The sequence below is a fragment of the Neofelis nebulosa genome, chromosome 12 (assembly GCF_028018385.1).
Source record: "Neofelis nebulosa isolate mNeoNeb1 chromosome 12, mNeoNeb1.pri, whole genome shotgun sequence".
NCBI lineage: Eukaryota > Metazoa > Chordata > Mammalia > Carnivora > Felidae > Neofelis > Neofelis nebulosa.
The window spans coordinates 14,055,385-14,074,022 of record NC_080793.1 but is presented as its reverse complement, the minus strand read 5'-3'; the positions used below and the strand labels follow the sequence as shown (position 1 = coordinate 14,074,022).

Genomic DNA, 18,638 nt, shown 5'->3' with positions numbered 1-18,638 from the left:
TCAGCTCTGGATCTAATACATCAGAATTACTGGACAAGTATGGCGGTTCCTCAAAAAATTAAACATGGAATTCTCTATACCCAAAAGAATTGAGGACGGAGACTTGAAGTGAGATTTGTACACCAATGTCTAGGCAGCATTATTCACAATAGCCAAAAAGGTAGAAACAACTCAGATGTCCACTGATGAATGCATGGATAAACAAAATATGGTGTATACATACAACGGAGTATTATTTAGCCTTGAAAAGGAACGAGATTCTGACACCCGCTTCAACGGCGATAAACCTTGAAAACGTGCCAAGTGCAATAAGCCAGACACAAAAGGACGAACACTGGATGATGTTACTTAGATGAGGTGTGTAGTCAAATTCCTGGAGGTGGAAAGTAGAGTGGGGGATACCACGGCCTGGGGTGTGGAGGGAATGAGCAGTTTATTGCTTCTGGGGGACAGAGCGTCTGTTTTGGATGATGGAAATGTTCCAGAGATGGACAGTATGGATGGTTGCACAATAATGCAAGTGTATTTAATGCTACTGAATGGTACACTCAAAAAATGTTATAATGGTAAATTTTATGTCATGTATATTTCACCACAATAAAAAAAAAAAATACCAGCCAGAACTAGATCGGCATGGTAACAATGGTGAATTGTGTGCGACGAGATTGTGGCAGACTGATCACTTTATTCTTTCCACTTCTCTGCATTTTCAAACGTTCTACAACAAGAATAAATTACTCCCGAAACCGGACACACAGCTATTTAATTAAACAAATCTGGTGGTTCTCTGACACTTCCCAAAAATGCCTTGTTGTCCTTTACGTAAATGGGAGCAATACTTTATGTACTTAATACAAGGAGCCAAGTTCAAGGATGCCAACTCAAGTATACACCAAGCTGCTCAGTCAAAATAAATGACAGGCAGACTGCCTCCCCTTTTTAAGACTAGTTGTCCTCATCTATATTTAAATAAGTTTCAAATAAAAACGGAACCCAAATAAATCTTCTAATGAGCTTCCCAAGAAGCTGTCTGGCTTGGAGATACTCAAATGCAAACTGAAGAGAGAAAGAAAGCTGCAGAAAAGTGGGAGACAGCCAACGTTTTCCCCAGGACAGTAAGGCACTGCAGCTGGGGAAGTGACTTCGTCAGTGAATTTCTATCCCGTCTGGTTCTGGAAGATGTCCTTGGGTAGAAAGGATTCAGAATCCAGAAGAGGCCCTTTGTATTCACTGCAAATCCACCCCCTCCAACATCCCCCCACCCCCCCCCCCCCCCGCACATAAATGTTGACCAAATATTCCAAGGATATTAATGGTTGGAAAGGCAGCCAATGTGTCTACCTGCCAGGGTGCCCTCCGCCCTAGACCACCTGGGTCCACTTTTCCTGGCTCTTGGGCCCTCTGCCTGCCCACAGAGTGCTTCCTCACTGGCCATGTGACCTCAGGCAGTGTCCTTACCCAACCAATGGGAAGAAAGGCACCCACTTTGTAGGGCTATGGTAGGGGTTAAACGATGTCGCCTGTGTAAAGTGTCACTGAGGTGTTGGGTGCATGGTAGGTGCTCACAAGCTTCTTCCTTTGCACCCTAGTTCACTGTTAAAGATTCACGCGTGTCTCGGTGGGACGTTGAAGAGTAGTGCCAAAGGTAGCTAATGCCGAGTGGCAGGTTTTAGAATCACGGTAAAACAGTAGGGAGAAGAGAGGCTCTTTCAGACCTGGGGTTCAAGGATGGCCCTGGAAGGCAGGTGAAGGGAGCCCAGCAGCCCCATGGAGCCCAGCTCTAGCTCCCACATTGGCCAGCATAAAGCTCTTTCGTGGGAGTCTGGGTGAAATCCTCAGAGAAGGAAGACGGGCTCCATTTCACAGATGAAGAAACAGAAGCTCAAAGAGGCTGTCTGTCTTTTTCAAAGGCACACAGTTGGGGAATAACCAGATACAGGGTTTTCTCAAACTCCCTTGGCGTGAAATGGCGGAGGGGGGGCTGATAATTCCAGCTCTGCCACAAAGTCCTTTGTTTAGTTAGGTGTTAGTCTCTTGCCTCTCTCCTTAAAAGAAAAAAAAATTTTTTTTAAAGAAAAGGTGAGGAGGGGACAGGAAGAAAAATTCTTTGAGGCACTACACTAGGTTCACTTCCAATCTCTGGGCTTTGGCGTTCTCATGTACAAAATAAGGCACTTCCTGCCTCAAGACATTGCCACCGGCTCTCCCCTCTGCCTGAGACACCTTTCCCGGCCCCCTCACACCCATGCACCCTCCTTCCGGTCCTTAAGCTTCAATGACAATGTCACCCCCCAAGGGAAGGCTTCCCCGTTCTATTCTTACGCTCCTTTGTAGCACCCTACGTCCTTCCGTTGGGGCACTGACCCCTATTTGGACACCTAGGTGTGATTCTTTGATTGACACACATCTCTCCATGAGACGGAGATTAATTAGCTGGCAGAGAGGCGGCAGTCAATGGCATTTATTGTATGTTGACTCAAAAAGCGAGTTCTCCTCAGGGCTCTGTTCTTCAGAAAGTGCCCTCCCATCCCCACCCCCTCCTCAGGCTCTCATCTGCAAAACATAGGGAGGTGGATGGGGCACCTCTTAGATTTCTGCCAGCTCACACATTCTATGATTTTATCACCTCAACAGACAAACGAACAAGGGACAAACCAAACCCAAACCTACAACCATTGTGATTCCAGCTCCCTGGACAAGTTCGTAGAACAGGTTCTTACACTCTCGGGCCTCAGTGTCCCTAGCTACAGAACGAAGCATTCAGGTACAGCCTTCTAGGCTCTTCCCATCACCGACAATGGTAATTCCAGTAACAAGCCTCCCCCCTCCCCTTGCCTTTCACCAAGAGCTGTACCTCATTCCGGGCACACAAACAGGAAATGTGACATCCAGGAGCTGATGAGCGGCTTGTTTCTCTGAAGCCTGGGCGGGTGACTGGGGGAACGACGAGTTTCTGAACCTTTCTACCGAAGCTGAGAGTCCGTGCCAAAGACATTTCTCCAACAGTGTGGGCGGAGGGCACTACTGGTGCCTACCTGGGCCCCCTACGTCACCCCCACCCTGGTGCATTCGCAGGGGCCGTGCAGTCCAGAATGAGCAGATTAACAGTCTTGAGGGCGTCCCTGTGACCGTTCCTCTGAAGGCACTGAATCCCGGGACGGAGTAGAAGGTGGAGGGCAGGACACCTAGGCTCTGGCTCACGCCCCTCTCTGGGCCTGGGTTTCCCCATCTGTTGAGTAAGGGGACTGAATTCGGGACTGTGCCACGTCCCTGCCCACTCTGTTTTTTCTTCCGGGAGGCGGTGTGGTGCCATGATGAAGGCCATCGCCCCCTGCCCGTATCTGAGAATCAAATCTCTCCTTCACCGGATGGCCCTGGGAAATTTCTTAATCTTTCTGTGCCTCAGTTTCCTCATTTGTAAAACTGGGGTTTCTCGATGAGGAACAGGCAGGGCTCCTGTAGAGCTCCTAGACAGCATCTGACGTGAATAAGTGGCCAGTAAGTGTGAGCTGTTTTTTTATCATCACCCTGGCTTCTGGATCACTTCCCTTTCTCGCCCTGCCCATACACGGACCAGGCTGGCTGTGAGGACCACGGCAGCAGCCCCGTCCCTCAGAGGAAACAGATCTCAGAACCCGGCCCAGCCTCAGTGTCCTCCCCAGCACAGGCAGGACACAAAATACCTGCTTCTGCCAGCCGCTGTGGGAACGAAAAGGAGACTTGACCTACGTCCCCCAGGGCTGTGGCTCTCAAAGCGTGGCCCGCAGAAGGATGCCGTTTTTTCCTCCGTGAGGAGGCAGAGAAGTTGAGAGTATGTTCAATTGGCTGTATTTTAACAAAATATCATCCGTGGAGGATTAGTCACAAAGAAGGATGGTTCTTCCACATCAAGGCATCAGGCATGGTGCAGGAGACACAGGGTCATTGCTCTGTCTCCTGCGGCTGCCCCACTTGGCTCCAGTGGGCTCTGTGTCCAAGGTGGAGTTCTGGGCTCCTATCTTTCTAGAACGACTCACCCAGGCAGACTGCCCGTCTTGACCCGAGAGCATTTCACCCAGTGGCAAATGCAATGGGTCTCGAAATATCTGTTGCCACTGAATAGGCAGCGACTGGCTCTCAGCAGAGCCCAGAGGGCTGGGCAGGGACCAGTCATGGCTGCTCAAGGAGAGTCACTGTCACTCAGTGTTTTAAAAAGCTGTCCACAGAGGAAAAGAATAAAACCGACGGTCCTCAAAACCCAGGCACTAGCTCCTACTTGAAGGAGGATGCTCAGTTGCGAATCTCTGTTTGGCAGCCATGTTCGGAAGGGATGTCTTTCTCAGGGATCGAGACTTTTTATAGCTGAAGGGAACCTTAGGGGCCTCTGCCCAAATCCTTTTCTTTCACAGATAAAGGAAAAGGTTCAAGAAAAGATGACTTTTATAGCAGAGGCAGGATTTGAACCCTTGAAGGCTCCTTGACTTACTTCCATTTGTTCAACGGACCCATGGTTACTGAAGGCCTGCTACATCGATGTACTCAGGACTCGACAGCGAACCAAAGAGGTAAGTACTCTATTCCCACAGAGCTCACCTTCCAGTTGGTAAGCAGATAAAATTAATAGTTGTAATTAACAAATATTTAAGGATATATAGTTTCAGTGGAAATATAACATATATTACATAGAATATATTAATACATTACTCATTAAATATTATTGTTTGGTAATAGTATCAAAATTAATTAATATATTAATATAATATAAACTCGGCGCTGGAAAGGGTTATAAAGCAAATAAAAGATGTCGACGTGTTGGAGACTGACTCGGGGGTGAGGGAGCTGCTGTCTGGGGATCCTCCTTGCGCCAGCCTCTCTCTGGGGTCCCCAGGGGCCTCCCAAGCCAGTAGTGTGCTGTAGTTGGCTCACGTTGGCTTGCAAGGGCCAACCGTTCAATTTTTAGGAATTTGGCAAGTGAGCCGTTAAATACAGCCGTCATTAAAAATTCAATTGTATAAGCTTATAATTAAATGAGTCCTATTAAGAACGAAAGTATCCATCAAAACCCATCGCTTCCTAATTGTTTCATTACATGGTATGCTCCTGAGGTTATGTGCACCAATTGTGTTGAGACATAGCGGAAAATGCTATAGAAAAGTAGGTTCCCTCAAGTGGCGGCTTGAACGTGGTCATGGTGTAAATATTTACACTTAAGAGACTGGCAAACACCACATAGCAGGGCTTTCAATTCTCCGGGAGCTAGTCACACTGTCTAGATCTAATCCGGGCCTTCTGTGTTCGTGGGAGTCTGTGTTCTTCCGGCCAGAGGGTGTGCGGTGTAGCCCCAACTCCCCTGGGGTTGTGGGGGCGGGGGGTGCGGGGAGCTTCCAGTCACATGGCCTGAACTTTCTCTTCCCTTTTTAAGGTTTCCACGGTGAGGAAGCAAGACTGGGATCTGTAAACGGATCTGTCTGCTTCTGCAAAACCGCGGCTCTGGTCAACAATATTCATCAAGGGTCTCTAAGATGGTGATTCATTCGTTCATTTGTTTATTTGGTTTTGATACAATTAAGTCCCGTGGTAAGTGTCCCGAGGAGGTAAAAATTTTTATTTATTGTTTGTTTGTTTGTTTGTTTGTTTGTTTTTAAGTGTTTATTTATTTTGAGAGGAAGAGCACCAGTGGGAGCAAGGAAGGGGCAGAGAGAGAGAGAGAGTGAATCCCCAGCAGGCTCTGCTCTGTCAGCGGAGAACCCGAGACGGGTCTCCATCTCACAAACCGTAAGGCCCCGACCTGAGCCAAAATCAAGGGTTGGATGCTTACCCGACTGAGCCACCCAGCTGCCCCAGAAGGTAAAAATTTAAAGGAACTCCTGCAGAGAATCTGTAGAAGTGTGTGTCTTACTTCTGGATTTTCATGTCAGATTTCCTTCCTTTAAATACATAACTGTTCTGGGGCGCCTGGGTGGCGCAGTCGGTTAAGCGTCCGACTTCAGCCAGGTCACGATCTCGCGGTCCGTGAGTTCGAGCCCCGCGTCAGGCTCTGGGCTGATGGCTCGGAGCCTGGAGCCTGTTTCCGATTCTGTGTCTCTCTCTCTCTCTGCCCCTCCCCCGTTCATGCTCTGTCTCTCTGTCCCAAAAATAAAAAAAAAAAAAAAAAAAAAAAAAAAAGTTGAATACATAACTGTTCTGATAACAGCTGAGTGAAGATACTAGACTTCCACTGATAATAATGATAAGGGTACTGCCATTTAATAGCATCACGTCACAAGACACATTTGTCTCTGAAATCCACACCAACCCATCTTACACCTGGGAACGTTGAGGTCCGGAGGTTCAATAACTTGACCAAGGCCAGGCTGCCCTTCCGAGAGTTCCCCAGAAGCCTTCTCCTGCCCGCAGTTACAGCTGTGTGACCCTCCTTAGACCTGCAGGATTCTATGGCCCTAAGGGGGCTCCAACTCTCATGGCTTTGGCGAATTCTGCAGCTTCTCAGCTTAGCATCAGGAATCCCCTCCTGCCACCGGAGCAGAACAGGCCAGACACTTTCCCATTTGTCCATATGCACCTGGAATGCACGTGAGTCACCTAGGCCTGACCAGTTAGTGCTGTTACATCCTAAAGAAATGGCACGAAGGTTTGGACGCCCATGAAATGTTACAGCGGCCTCAGGGGCAGCGAGAGCTAGAATTAGCTGCTATGCGGGGCGCCTGGGTGGCTCAGTCGGTCGGGCGTCCGACTTCGGCTCAGGTCATGATCTCACAGTCTGTGAGTTCGAGCCCCGCGTCGGGCTCTGTGCTGACAGCTCGGAGCCTGGAGTCTGCTTCGGATTCTGTGTCTCCATCTCTCTCTGCCCCTCCCTCGCTCGTGCTCTGTCTCTCTGTCTCACAGAAATAAATAAACATTTTAAAAAATTAGAATTAATTGCCATACAAGACTCTGTGTTATCTATGGCCCAACTTCTACTGATTCTTGCCAGCTTGGTTTTCTAGCCTTCCCAGGGATACTGTGAGCAATAAAAGAAATCCTTCCAATACGTGCCTTTTCTGCCGCAGCGAGCTAGAATCTCCATCTGTTGCTTGCAACCCTGATCTCTGACCAGTACACGGTCCATGTGCTACTCAATACATCAGCCCCAAACATTTACTGAGCACTTGCACGCCAAGGAACGAATTCCCAAGCTCTCAATTAAATTTGCACATAAGAACATTAATTTTCCCTTCCTTTGCACAGCTCTGGCTAACATCTGAAAACAGAATTTGCTATGCAAAATACCACCGTGTAGACCACGAAAGAGTTAGTCAACTGAGCAAACGAAGACCAGTCCTTGCGTTCAGGGAGCCATGCCCCCCTTCCAGGAACCCCTGCCACTGATTCTGAGCAGTTTCTTTGCCTTCTCCACAGATGCCAGGCAAGTCGTTCTCAGGGACAGCCTGCCGGCCACTTGAGGACTCGTGGTTCCCTGAGAAGGGAGGGGGGGCAGCAGTGCTTTTGCACACAGATGCTACCAACCCCAACAACGTCATCCCTCTGGGCACCTGGCCCGTTGTCCTGGGCTTGCTTCCTCCTCTGTGCTCCTCTGGCCACCAAGGCTGTCTGGGCTCTGGAACAGCCAGGGGGATATCAGGATGATTGGTTCTCACAGCTTCTTCCCTCTGCCTGAAACCCTCTTCCCTCTTTACCCCCTAACTCCCACAGGGCTCAGCGTACAGGGTGCTTCCTCAAGGAAGTCCTATCTGACTGACTACCTCCCCCGACAGGTTCAGGCCCCCGTGACACCCACCCTGCTCTTCTTCATGACTCTTGCTGTGCGGTCGTGTTTTTTTTTTTTTTTTTTTTTTTTTTTTTTTTTTTTTTCCGACTATCTCCCAAGAGAATCCCAGCGTCCCCATGGGCGGGGACTGTGTCTCTGTTCACTGCTACCTTCAGGTATCTAGCATAGCACACGGCAGCTGCCCAACGTATTCTGGGTGTGTCAGTAAATGAGTGAGTGAATTTCTGGTGGCTCAGTGAATGCTGAATGAATAGCTAATTTCAAAGCATGAGTCTCTGGAACAGGTGCATCTCCCAGAACCACGGTCCCCGGTGTCCCATCTGGCAAATGGGAGCCACAACCTCGGGCTCCCTCCGGGCACAACAGCTCCTCCTCCCCTTTGGCTTTTAGTTCGAGTGTTCATTTCCTGGGGGTTTGGACTTGCTGTTTTAACAGCAGGAGTTGCTCAGAGAGAAGTTTGCTAGATCACGGCCTCGGGGCCATTTTGCTGACAGGGAAACTGAGGCCCCAGCGGCTCCCACCGCTGGGAGCACCAGTACAGGATGGGGCTGGGCCAGCTCACTTTTAGCCCAGACTCTTTTCAGTGTCCTGCCCGTCAGTGGACATTTAAAGCAAGGGTCCTGAAGACAAGAGCAGGGATGGAATTAAGAACTTTCCTTAAGAACTAATCAATCACAAGACCTGGCCTCCCTCTCCTAGCCTCTTCCAGAAGCTGCCTTTCACCCTCTGGTTGATTTCTGTCTGAGCAGCACCAGGCAGGAGCCCTGTCCTGGGCGAGACATGGATCTGGGGCCCAGCATCCCTGAGCCTTCGGAACCACCTTTGCTCTCCCTGCCTGCCCCCCGCCAGGGTCTCCAGGCCATACTATATTTGGAGTCCGGACCTGGCTTCCGTGCCCCCGTTCTGCCATTCATTCTTGAGAGACTTTGGCCAAAACATTAGAAGTCCATCCTTCGGTTTCCCCCCACATAACGCAGGGGAATTATTTCTAATTTTCTGACCCTCACAGTGCTTTTGTGATGCTCAAACAAGATGGAAACACGACCTCACTCTTCAAACTGCCGACGAGCGTAGACAACCCCAATTATAATAATTCCATACTTATTTTTCTGTTTCCCCGGGGTTTTGCTGTCAACCCATAGCCAGCTGACCTCCTTCCAGGGCTCATTCTCCCCACCCAGCCTCTCAGTGCCATTCAACCCTCTTGCCAACATCCTCCCGGGAACCCCGCTCTGCCCCCGGCTTCCCAGACATGCTCTGCCTGGGCCCTCCTCCTCCCTCTCAGATCACTCACTCCCCTGAGTTGGGACCTGCCTCAAGGGGCAGCACCACACTCTCTCCTGCCATTGCCATCTGCCAAGCACACGTGGCTTCAGAGAGGAGCCACAGGAAGCACATGCCCACCACCCAGCTCCCTCGGGGGATGCCTGCGCGGGCTTTCCCCGGCGCCCAGAAATGTGAGCGCACGGCGTGGGGTCTCCATCCCGCCACCAGCCATCACCACGTCTCCCTCACGGAAACTCTATGTGGCAATAAAAATGAGCACAGTGGCTGCTGGAGCCCGCGTCCTGGCAGCTCCCTCCGCCCCCCCTCCCCCCCGGCTGGGTCTGATTGCATGCAGCCGACCTCTGCGGCCTCCACTCTGGGTTTGGACAAGCCGAGCGGAGAGTAGCTCTCTGGCTGGAGATTTAAATGACATTTTTTTACTTCCTCTTTTTCGAACGGAAAGGCCTTTTCGAAGTTATTCTGGGTTGAGTATACTAAATGATGACACCTTTGCTTTTAGTACATGGACCGGACTCTCTATCAGTGTGACTTCCCAAACTAACCCACCTGGCCTCCCTCTCCGAGGGGCGAGATGAAGCTCCTGTGAGCCGACCGTTCAGCCCAGGCAGAGAGGTGAGGGGTCTTGCTTCGGGCCTGACAGCTACTAAGGGTGCACACTCAGCAGGGGGCCTCCGGAGGCCACACTTAACCACCGGAGCAGGTCAGTTAAGAGGGTGGTGGTCGTGTGCAGCGTGCCCTCTGGCTCCTGCGGCTCACAGAGAAAGGAAGAAAGGACCACATGTGACGGAATGTTAAGTTCGGGATGCCCAGGGTGGCGGGGGAGGGGGCGGGGGAGGGGGAGGGGGAACACACGTGGCTTCAGAGAGGTGGGGGCGAGGGCCGAATTTCCGGGAGGCAGGAATTCAAGGGCCGAAATTCCGGAGGCTTCAGAGGGGGCGGGGGAGGGCCAAATTTCCCGGAGGCAGGATGAAGAAAACTGCCTTTTCACGGAGAAGATGATGATTGAGCTGGGTCTTGAAGGATGAGTAGGAGTCTGCAGGTGGATTTGGGGAGGAAGGGAGGAGGGGGTTCCAGGCAGAGGGGGCAGCATGGGAAAAATCCCAGGGGCATAAAGCCAGGAGAGGGTGTCAGGAACTGTAGGAGATCCCTGAAGCTGGAGCAGAAAGTCGAAGGGATAGGGTGATGGGAAGAAAGCTGTTCAGAGAGCGGCTCGTGCGGGATCTTGGATGTCACGTAAAGGAACATGTAACTTACTCTGAGGGCAGAGTGGAGCCTGGGAGCGATCCAAAACCCAGTCAGTGTGGTGTCTGGGAAGGCTTAGGCTGCGGGGACAAGATGTACTGGAGGTCACAGCAGCCCAGCCTCTCCGGGCTGGAGAGGGGTGCAGGTGCACCTCAACTAAGCAGGAGCAGAGGGACGGAAGTAAAAGGACAACAAAGAGGTAGGACTGCCTAGATCATAGATTTGGGGGCGGGCGGGGGGGAGACACCCAGACAGAGGGATCGTGTGTGCAGAAATACAGCGATTTGAAAGCACACCGCCATGCTTGAAGAGAGAGCAACCGTACCAAGGAGTAGGCCGGCCGTGCGGGGGGGATTAGTTCAGAGAGAAAAGAATAAATGGAGACTCGTATCGGGGAGTTCTTAACAAATATATATGGTCATTTGGATTACTGTTCCCAAGCATCATTCTCTGCCAGACAGCAAAGGCAGAGGGCTGTCAAGGGCTGCCTTGACGTTGGTTGCTGAAGGGTGGGGTGGCTCTGGCAATTTCTGAAAATAAGACACCAGTGCAGTGAGCTCCATCAATTGACTCTCCCTTACGAGAATGATTTCTCGGTAGCATGTGATACTGTTCGATAGCATTTTACCCACATTAGGACTTCTTTTAAAATTGAGGCCGGTCCTCTCAAGCCCTGCCGCTGCTCCATCAACCAAGTTGATGTGATATTCTTAATCTTTTGTTGTCATTTCAACCATCTTCACGGCCTCTTCACCAGTAGATGCTATCTCGAGGAACCGCTTTCTTTGCTCATCCATAAGAAGCAGCTTCTCATCTGCCAAGGTTCTCTCATGAGATTGCAGCAATGCAAATACAGTAATAGTGAAAGCGTTTGTTGAAATCATGAAGAAATTGCAAGAATGACCAAAAGGTGCCGTGAGCAAATGCTGTTGCCATAAATGGCGCACCTAGACTTTCTGGACCCAGGGTTGCCACAAACCTTCAATTTGTGTAAAAAAAAAAAAAAAAAAAAAAAAAATGCAATGTCTGCAAAGCACAATAAAACAAAATGTGCCTGTATATACACCTGTCCCATTGCCTCTGGGCATGGACATATTGCTGGCTTTGACCAGCAGCATGTGGGTAGAAGTGACAGTGTGCCAGTTTAGAGTAAAGGCTTTAAAAGCCATTACATCATTTCCTTCTTCCTCCAACTCTAACCATGAACATGACATATACCAGATAGAAGCAGCTCCTTCAGCCTGTGTCCTGCAATGAGAAGACACATGGGCAGATCTTCTGGCTGGCTGGCACCTGCAGCACAGCCACAAAACCATGTAGCACAATGGCTCTCCAGCCGTCATGTAAGGTGAACAATAAACTTTTGTGGTCAGAAGTTAAGATTGGGGGTTGTTTGTTATGCAGCATAGCTGCAGCAAAAGCTAGCTGATACACCCTCCATGAGACATACTATAGCATGTCTCATATAGTGATACTCTATGATAGCATCATGTGATGCACACTATATGAGACACAAAGGGAGCAGATGGTGAAGAACTTTCCACGTCATGATTAAGAGTTGTGCACATGGAAGGTCAACAGAGAATTCTGTAGTCGATACACATTGGAACCTTCATTCACTCACACCCAGTCACAGAGGTGGAGACATCCATCCTTCTGCTCCTCTAGAATTTTGCCCTATTGGCCATCTCTTACCTCTCTTAGACTGAGTCCTTCCCCTGGCCTGTATCTCCCTTGTCTTTTCCGTCCTAAAATCCTTCCCTTCACCTTCACCTTCCTACAACTGTAGCTCAATCTCCCTCTGGCCTTTTCACACAAATTTCTTGAAAGTATTGCCTGTACTCACCATCTCCACTTCTTTCCCTCTCATATCTCAGCCTTGTCTGTTAGATGAGATGTACCTCATCTAACTTGTCTGTCCTCCATCCCACCAAAATTACTCCCAGCAGATTTCAGTAATCTCCTAACTGCCCAGTGCATCTTCCTGCCCTTATCTTCCCAGGCTGCTCCACACCGTTTAGCGTGGAACCAAATACATTATCTCTGCCCTTGACCCAAATGTTCCTCGTTATGTATTCTCTCAGCTAGTGGTGCCGTCATTCATCCAGTGACCCATGACAGAAAGCCAATACGAGATAATGAGTTGTGTCCAGCCTTGCCAAGTTTGTAGCATCTTTGAGACATCCAAGAAGAGATGCCCAGTGGGCAGTGAAACATGTGAATCGGGGACGCGAAACAGAGATGTGAACTGGAGATAAAGATGACTGCTCTGGAGGTAGCATTTAAAGTCATTGGCATGGGGGCACCTGGGTGGCTCAGTCACTTAAGTGTCTGGCTCTTGCTTTCCAGGTCAGATCACGATCTCACAGTTCATGAGTTCGAGCCCCCATTGCACTCTGTGCTGACAGCACGGAGCCTGCTTGGGATTCTTTCTCTCTCCTTCTCTCTTGCCCCTCCCCCCCCCTTTCTCAAAATAAATAAATAGACTTTAAAAACAATTAAAAAAAAAAAAAAAGCCATAAGCGTGGACAAACTTGCTTAGTTTATAGAGTAAAAGTACCAGGTCTTAAATTGCAGGTCATACACAGAGAGCTCTCCTAAGCCCAGAATTTCCTATTCCTAATGTCACAATTCCAACAATTCCATTAGGTTTCTTCCCTCCGGAGGCATGGCTTCTGGTGGCCTCCACACCACCATCTTATTTTATATTCTGCCCCCTGTTCATGCTGTCTTCTCCAACAGCCCTTAAAATTGCATCATAAAAATAGAAGGTATAAGATACCATCACCCTGCCACTAAAATGGCTAAAATCAAAACGACTAAAATAAAAGCAACACCAAATATCATCAAGCATGTGGAATAATTGCAAGAGCCTTACGTTGCTGTGGGAAGGTAAAATGGTATACCCTATGACCCACGAATTTCAGTCCTACATGAAGACCAATGTCCACAAAAGAATTCTACAAGAAATAAGAGCTCAAACTGGAAATAACCCAACGCGTTCCTCAATAAGGGAATAAATAAGCAAACCGTGGTATACCCATACAACAGAATAAACTACTACTCAAGCAATAAAAAGGAACAGACTACTCATATATGCAGCAATACAGGTGAATTTGGAAACCATTACGTCAAGTGAAATAAACCAGAGATATACAGTATGATTCTATTTACACGAAGTACAAGAGCAGGCAAAATTAATCAATGGTAATAAAATCAGGAAATGGTTGTCTGGGAGGGACAGAAGGAAAATTAGTTGGAAATGGAAACTTTCCAGGATGTTGCAAATATTTACCTGTCACTTTGGGTGGTGGTTGCATAGGTGTGAACAATTATCAAAACATGTTTGAACTGAAGACTGAAGATTTGTGGATACTATTGTATCTAGATGATACTTTAATTAAAAATTAGAAAAATAATTTGTAAGGATCTACCAAAAAACACTAAAATAAAAAGAACGTACAGGGCAGAAAACACAGTCATTTCAAATACAATTATATTTATAGTGTGAATGTCCCTATATGAATGCCCAGTCTCCCGCTTAATGCTGTCCCCTTTCAGCTATTCTCGCTCACTCTTGCTCCCATCTTAATGATGTCTGTCCATTAGCTGTTTTCTAACCATCAGGAGAGATGATGTAATATAAAGGCACAAGCCTTAGAGTCAGACAAGGCTGCATTCAAATCCCAGCCTTGAGTTAGAAGCTGAGCACCCGTGGGTGAGTTACTTGGCCTCTCTGAACTTCATTTCCTTTACTATAAAATGAGGTAACAAGATCCCCCACCCTGTTGGGTTGGGCTAAGATAAGGGCAGTGTGCTGACTAGCTCCTGGGGAACCTAATTCTTTTTGATCTTAGCCTATGAACAAACTGTTAGTTCTACTCACATCTAAAGGTCCCACAAAAGTCCGAAAACATCTCAGAGGATGTGATTGATTCATGGCTTCTTCTCCCAGAAGGGTAAGAAGGTGAACCAGAGGCCTTGGAGTTAGGATCCAGGTGAGCTGGTGCTAACAGCTGGAGAAATGGCTGCTCGGAGCCACCATGGCCAAGGGAAAGGTGCTCGTGGCCCATGACTCAGGAGACAGGCTTCCTGGCAAGGCTTGGCCACCAGAGAATCTTACACAAACCACTTTGCATACCTCTTGACTCAGTTTCTCCAAAGCAGACTGGATCTGAGGAATCTGATAACAAAAACAGCCCCTGGGGTTTCCCAATATACATAGGAGAGATAAAGGCAGAAGGGAGCTTGTTCCTTCTGAAAGAAGGAAGGAGGGGTCAGAGCCCTGCCCTGTAGGCTCCCCTCCCCCACTACGGTGGCTCCAGAGCCAGGATCTCAAGACTCCCAGGAGCACAGTCTGCAATCTCCTGGACCAAGGTAAACCCCAGGGGCATTCCCAGCTCTGCTTTATTAAGTCATTGAATACCTGCCACTTCCAACAACAATTGAGATCTGCACCTGCCCCCCCTCCTCTGCCATCTGGTAGGAGAGACACGGTACACCCAACAATAACTCAGAACCAGGGAGAAAGTGCTTGCTTAGTGCAGCCAAAGAAGCACAGAAGTGCAACAGAATAACCATGTCCCCACCGCAGGTCACACACGCTGGCATTTTCTTACTCAGAGCAGCACCCCCATTTCATAGTTGCAGAAACAGGCTTCCCGGGGATAGCGTCTCCCAGCTAAGAAGCAGTGAGGCCTGGGGTCCCCAGCATCTCCTGCCTCCTGAGACATACCTATTTCCAGGTAAATGAAGAAGGCAACGAGGCCTGCGCCAGATCCAGAAGGAGTGCAAACGGCGAGCAAAGCCACAGAAGCAGCCGCCTGGTCCCGGTTCCTTCCGGGGGCAGGATGGGAGAGGTGCAGGGGCGGCGGGGGAGGGGATGGGGGGGGGTGGGGAGGAGAGGCGCTGACACCCTCCTCGCCTTCCTCCTCCTCCCCGGCCCGGCCAGCGGGAAGATTGGGAAATCTCAAGTCGCTCTGCTTTCTCTCCTCCAGCGCTAACAATTTTTTCCACTTTACTGTTTTTTGGATGCCTTTCAAGAGTTTGTGCAATCATTCTGTTTAGCTGTTTTTCTGCCATTTTCAACGGCGGGGTGGTGTCCCTTTCGAGCAGGAACGGGGCTGTTTGTAAAGTTGAAGGGACCCTGTCTCCTCCCTTCACCCCAGTGCAGCAGGCCCTTTTGCTGCCAAAGTTACAAATGTTTGAAACTTTCGCTGTGCCGAGTTTGGCTGGGTCCGCGCTCTCGGACCACTCCTCCTCCGTGCCCCAGCTTTCAGGGGCTCCGGCGCCCCCTCTCGTCACCCTCTCAGGCTCCCCCTTCTCAGGGGCATCCTCTTCCCAAGTAGTCCAGGGCGAGAGCCCTCCCTCTGTCCTGCCCCACGGACGAGGACAGACCCCTCACTCCTTTCGAGATTCCCCCAGGGGCGGGGGTCCCACCGCGCACCCCCCGGGGCTCCTCTCTCCCGCCCGCACCCCGTCGGCCCGGTGGGGAGACCTCGGCCCGCCGCCCCTCCGGCGAGTCTGCAGGCTGGGCAGAGGCAGCGACAGGGACAGAATGGGGACAGGGACCGGGGCAGAGAGAGAGAGAGCGACAAGAACAAAAGCGGGGACACAGGCAGGGCAGAAACAGGGCAGGGCCGGAGCGGTGGCCCCGCTCCTCTTCCCCGCCGCCCCCCAAGCCACGCCCGCAGCCCCCGGGCCGGGCCCAGCTCCCACCTCCCGGGGCTCGGGCGGCGCCCCGCGGGACCCACCTGATCCGCAGAGCCTGGGCGCACTCGGGGCCGGACCGCGCCTCGGCCCCCGGCCCGGCGGCGCCCTCGGCGGCCCGCACGGTGGCCGCGCCGCCTCTGCCCGAGCCCCGCGGGGCGCGCCGGGGCGGGGTGTGCAGCCTGCGCTCCGGGCCGGGCCGGCCGCGGGGCGCTGCTCCCGGGCGGCGGGCGGCGGGCAGGGGCGCGCGGGAGCCGGCGAGCGCTCGACAGACAGCGGCGGCGCTCCCCGCTCTGCGCCGCCCGCGGCTGTGTGTGCAGAGCCGGGCCCGCCCCGGACACTGGCGGCCGGGAGGCCGGCCGCGCGAGTGCGTGAGTGCGGGTGCGTGTGTCTGCCGGCGGGGAGGCGGAGGGGGTGTCTGTTTCATTTTCACTCAGGCAGAAAAAAGCCTGCAACCAGCAAAAAAAAGAAAAGAAAATCCCTGGTGAGGGCGGCTGGGCCTCTTTGCCTTCTCGGGCTGCACGTGGTGGGGGTGGGGGTGGGGTGGGGTGGGGTGGGGGGACCCGGAGCTTTGGAGGGTGGGGTGAGGTCTGTCACCCAGTGGTGCAGGGAGGGGCCTCGGGGCCCTGGCGCGCCGCCAGACACTGGGGAGGCGGAGAGCCTGGGAGGTCTGATCCACCATTTGTTTCCTGGGGAAGGAAGAGTGCAGATGGAGACAGCGACAGGCGGGCGGGCCGGAGCCTGAGCCGCCCTGCCGGGGTCCCCCCAAGTCCCAAGCTCCGGAAGTGGGGGCTGGTCACCGGGCACCCAGCGCGGGTCCTGCCCGCGCATGTTCGCAGACTTGAGCCCGAGTTTCCCTACACACCCCCCGGGCTTCTCCACTGGAATTATTTAAAAGAGAACCCCCCAAAATGTACTTGAGAGTTCTGCGCCCAGCATGACGGCGATTCACTTCTGGTGAGTTGATGTAGCCACATCCGGCGGCCCTTGCCCTGCGCTGATAACGGACAACAGGCATCTTACTCCCACACTCGGGCTCACGGCCGGGTATTTTGCCGGTGGAAACTCAAAACTTCCTTTTTCCAGGGTCATTTGTCATTGAACGTCAACTTGAGAGACTGAGAAATTAGCTTCTTAAGTATTTTAATGCATTAGAACTATACTTTGACGAAAGCGGCACAAAACACGAGTGTGATGTATAATTTTAATTGTTTCATTCCGATGAGAAAGGAACAGAGGGCTGATTGAATACTTGAAGCATGCACAGAGGCCACAAAGTGGGCCAGGTGACGCCTTGGAGCTTGGGAGAATGAAGTTTCCCGATGGGTCCAGTGGAGTAAAGCGGTGGGAGAATTGAATCATCAGCCCCACACAGCAGCTCAGGAATGAGGAGCCCCATGGCAATGACCACAATGGGTCCTTTGCTAGAGTATAAACGGGGCCATTATTGTCTTTGGTGAACTTGTAGTCACTCATCAGTAGTGTAGTCAGTATCACCGTAAACATACAATGAGCGATGTTATACTCAGGGCATTATTTCCCATTTTTCATTATTGCATTTGAGAATGCATTGTTTAAATTGCTCGCCCATCAAACTGGATTATAAATGAGTTTTGTGCGTGTGTGTGTGTTTTAAGAAAACGATGACCGTAACTCTGACAGTGGCCCAAGTGGTGGTTCACCGTGATCCAAATCAAAAGACGAGGACACCGGAAACATAAAACATGTGAAAACATTACTCTGCTACTGTTAACACCTGGTGTCTGATCTCTGATTTCAGCAACGCATCTTCAGCCCTATTCATTTAATTTGGATTTTCTTGCTTTCGTGGTTGTGTTTCTGTTTTCTTAGAAGATTTGTGTGGGCTTTATGGTTGGTTTACAGAGCTGTGAGCATGAGGAGTTCGTCCTTAATTTTAGGTTTATACATATTTCAGTAACAATAAGATAAATATAACTTAATTCCACACTGTGGGTCTGGAAGTTTTCTTGTTTTGCTTTGAGAGGATCCATGTGGTGCTCAAAATTTAACTTCAGTCTTGCTGACGGAACATCTGAGCCGGAAAACACCTTAAAGACCATACTCACTTTGTCTGGGGGTCAGGAGTTCTAGGTTTAAGGATTAGTCATTCTTCCCTTCTGAGATTCATTTGCCTTATATGCAAAATGAGATAAGATGACTAGTTCACGGGGAAGGTAAAGTCAAAAGTAGATAATTGTTGGTGACGGGGCTGTGGAGCCTGCTGCCACATCACAAGAGTGTGAGGCTGAATGTTCATGGAGAGGAAGGGTGGGTCAGGGAGGCGCCAGCTCCGATCACTTGCCCGGGTTGGCTCCAAGTGCTCCACCTGTACCTGAGCCCACATAATTTTCCGCACACCCTGATCACATCCCCATTTTCCAGGGAAGAAAGCAGAAGCACAGACAAGTGATGTGACTGTTCACCATCTCTCCACATATGGCCAGAGTGCTCCGGGGCCCGAAGACCCTCTTCTCTTTACCTCCTTCTTTCTTGTAACAAATATTTATCAGAACCCTACTACGTGTCAGCCCCTCCTCTTCAAGTGGAAGGACACCAAGCAAACAAGACTGGGGGAGTCAACAGCCCAGACAATGACATGCCCAGTTAATGATTTCCGGGCAAACGATCTGGG

General features: G+C 50.6%; 1 protein-coding gene across 3 annotated transcripts in view; it reads right to left on the bottom strand.

The window, feature by feature from the left end:
- GGTA1 (glycoprotein alpha-galactosyltransferase 1 (inactive)) overlaps nt 1-16,430 on the bottom strand; it is a 57,838-nt gene extending 41,408 nt beyond the window's left edge. The window contains exon 1 of one of the 3 annotated variants that reach the window (XM_058694298.1): nt 16,030-16,430. The gene's annotated coding sequence lies outside the window, so the exon portion shown is untranslated. Of the gene's footprint in view, nt 1-15,011; nt 15,138-16,029 lie in introns of those variants that run through there. The other 2 variants (XM_058694295.1, XM_058694296.1) reach the window with 2 other exon arrangements.
- Nucleotides 16,431-18,638: the final 2,208 nt, after the last annotated feature.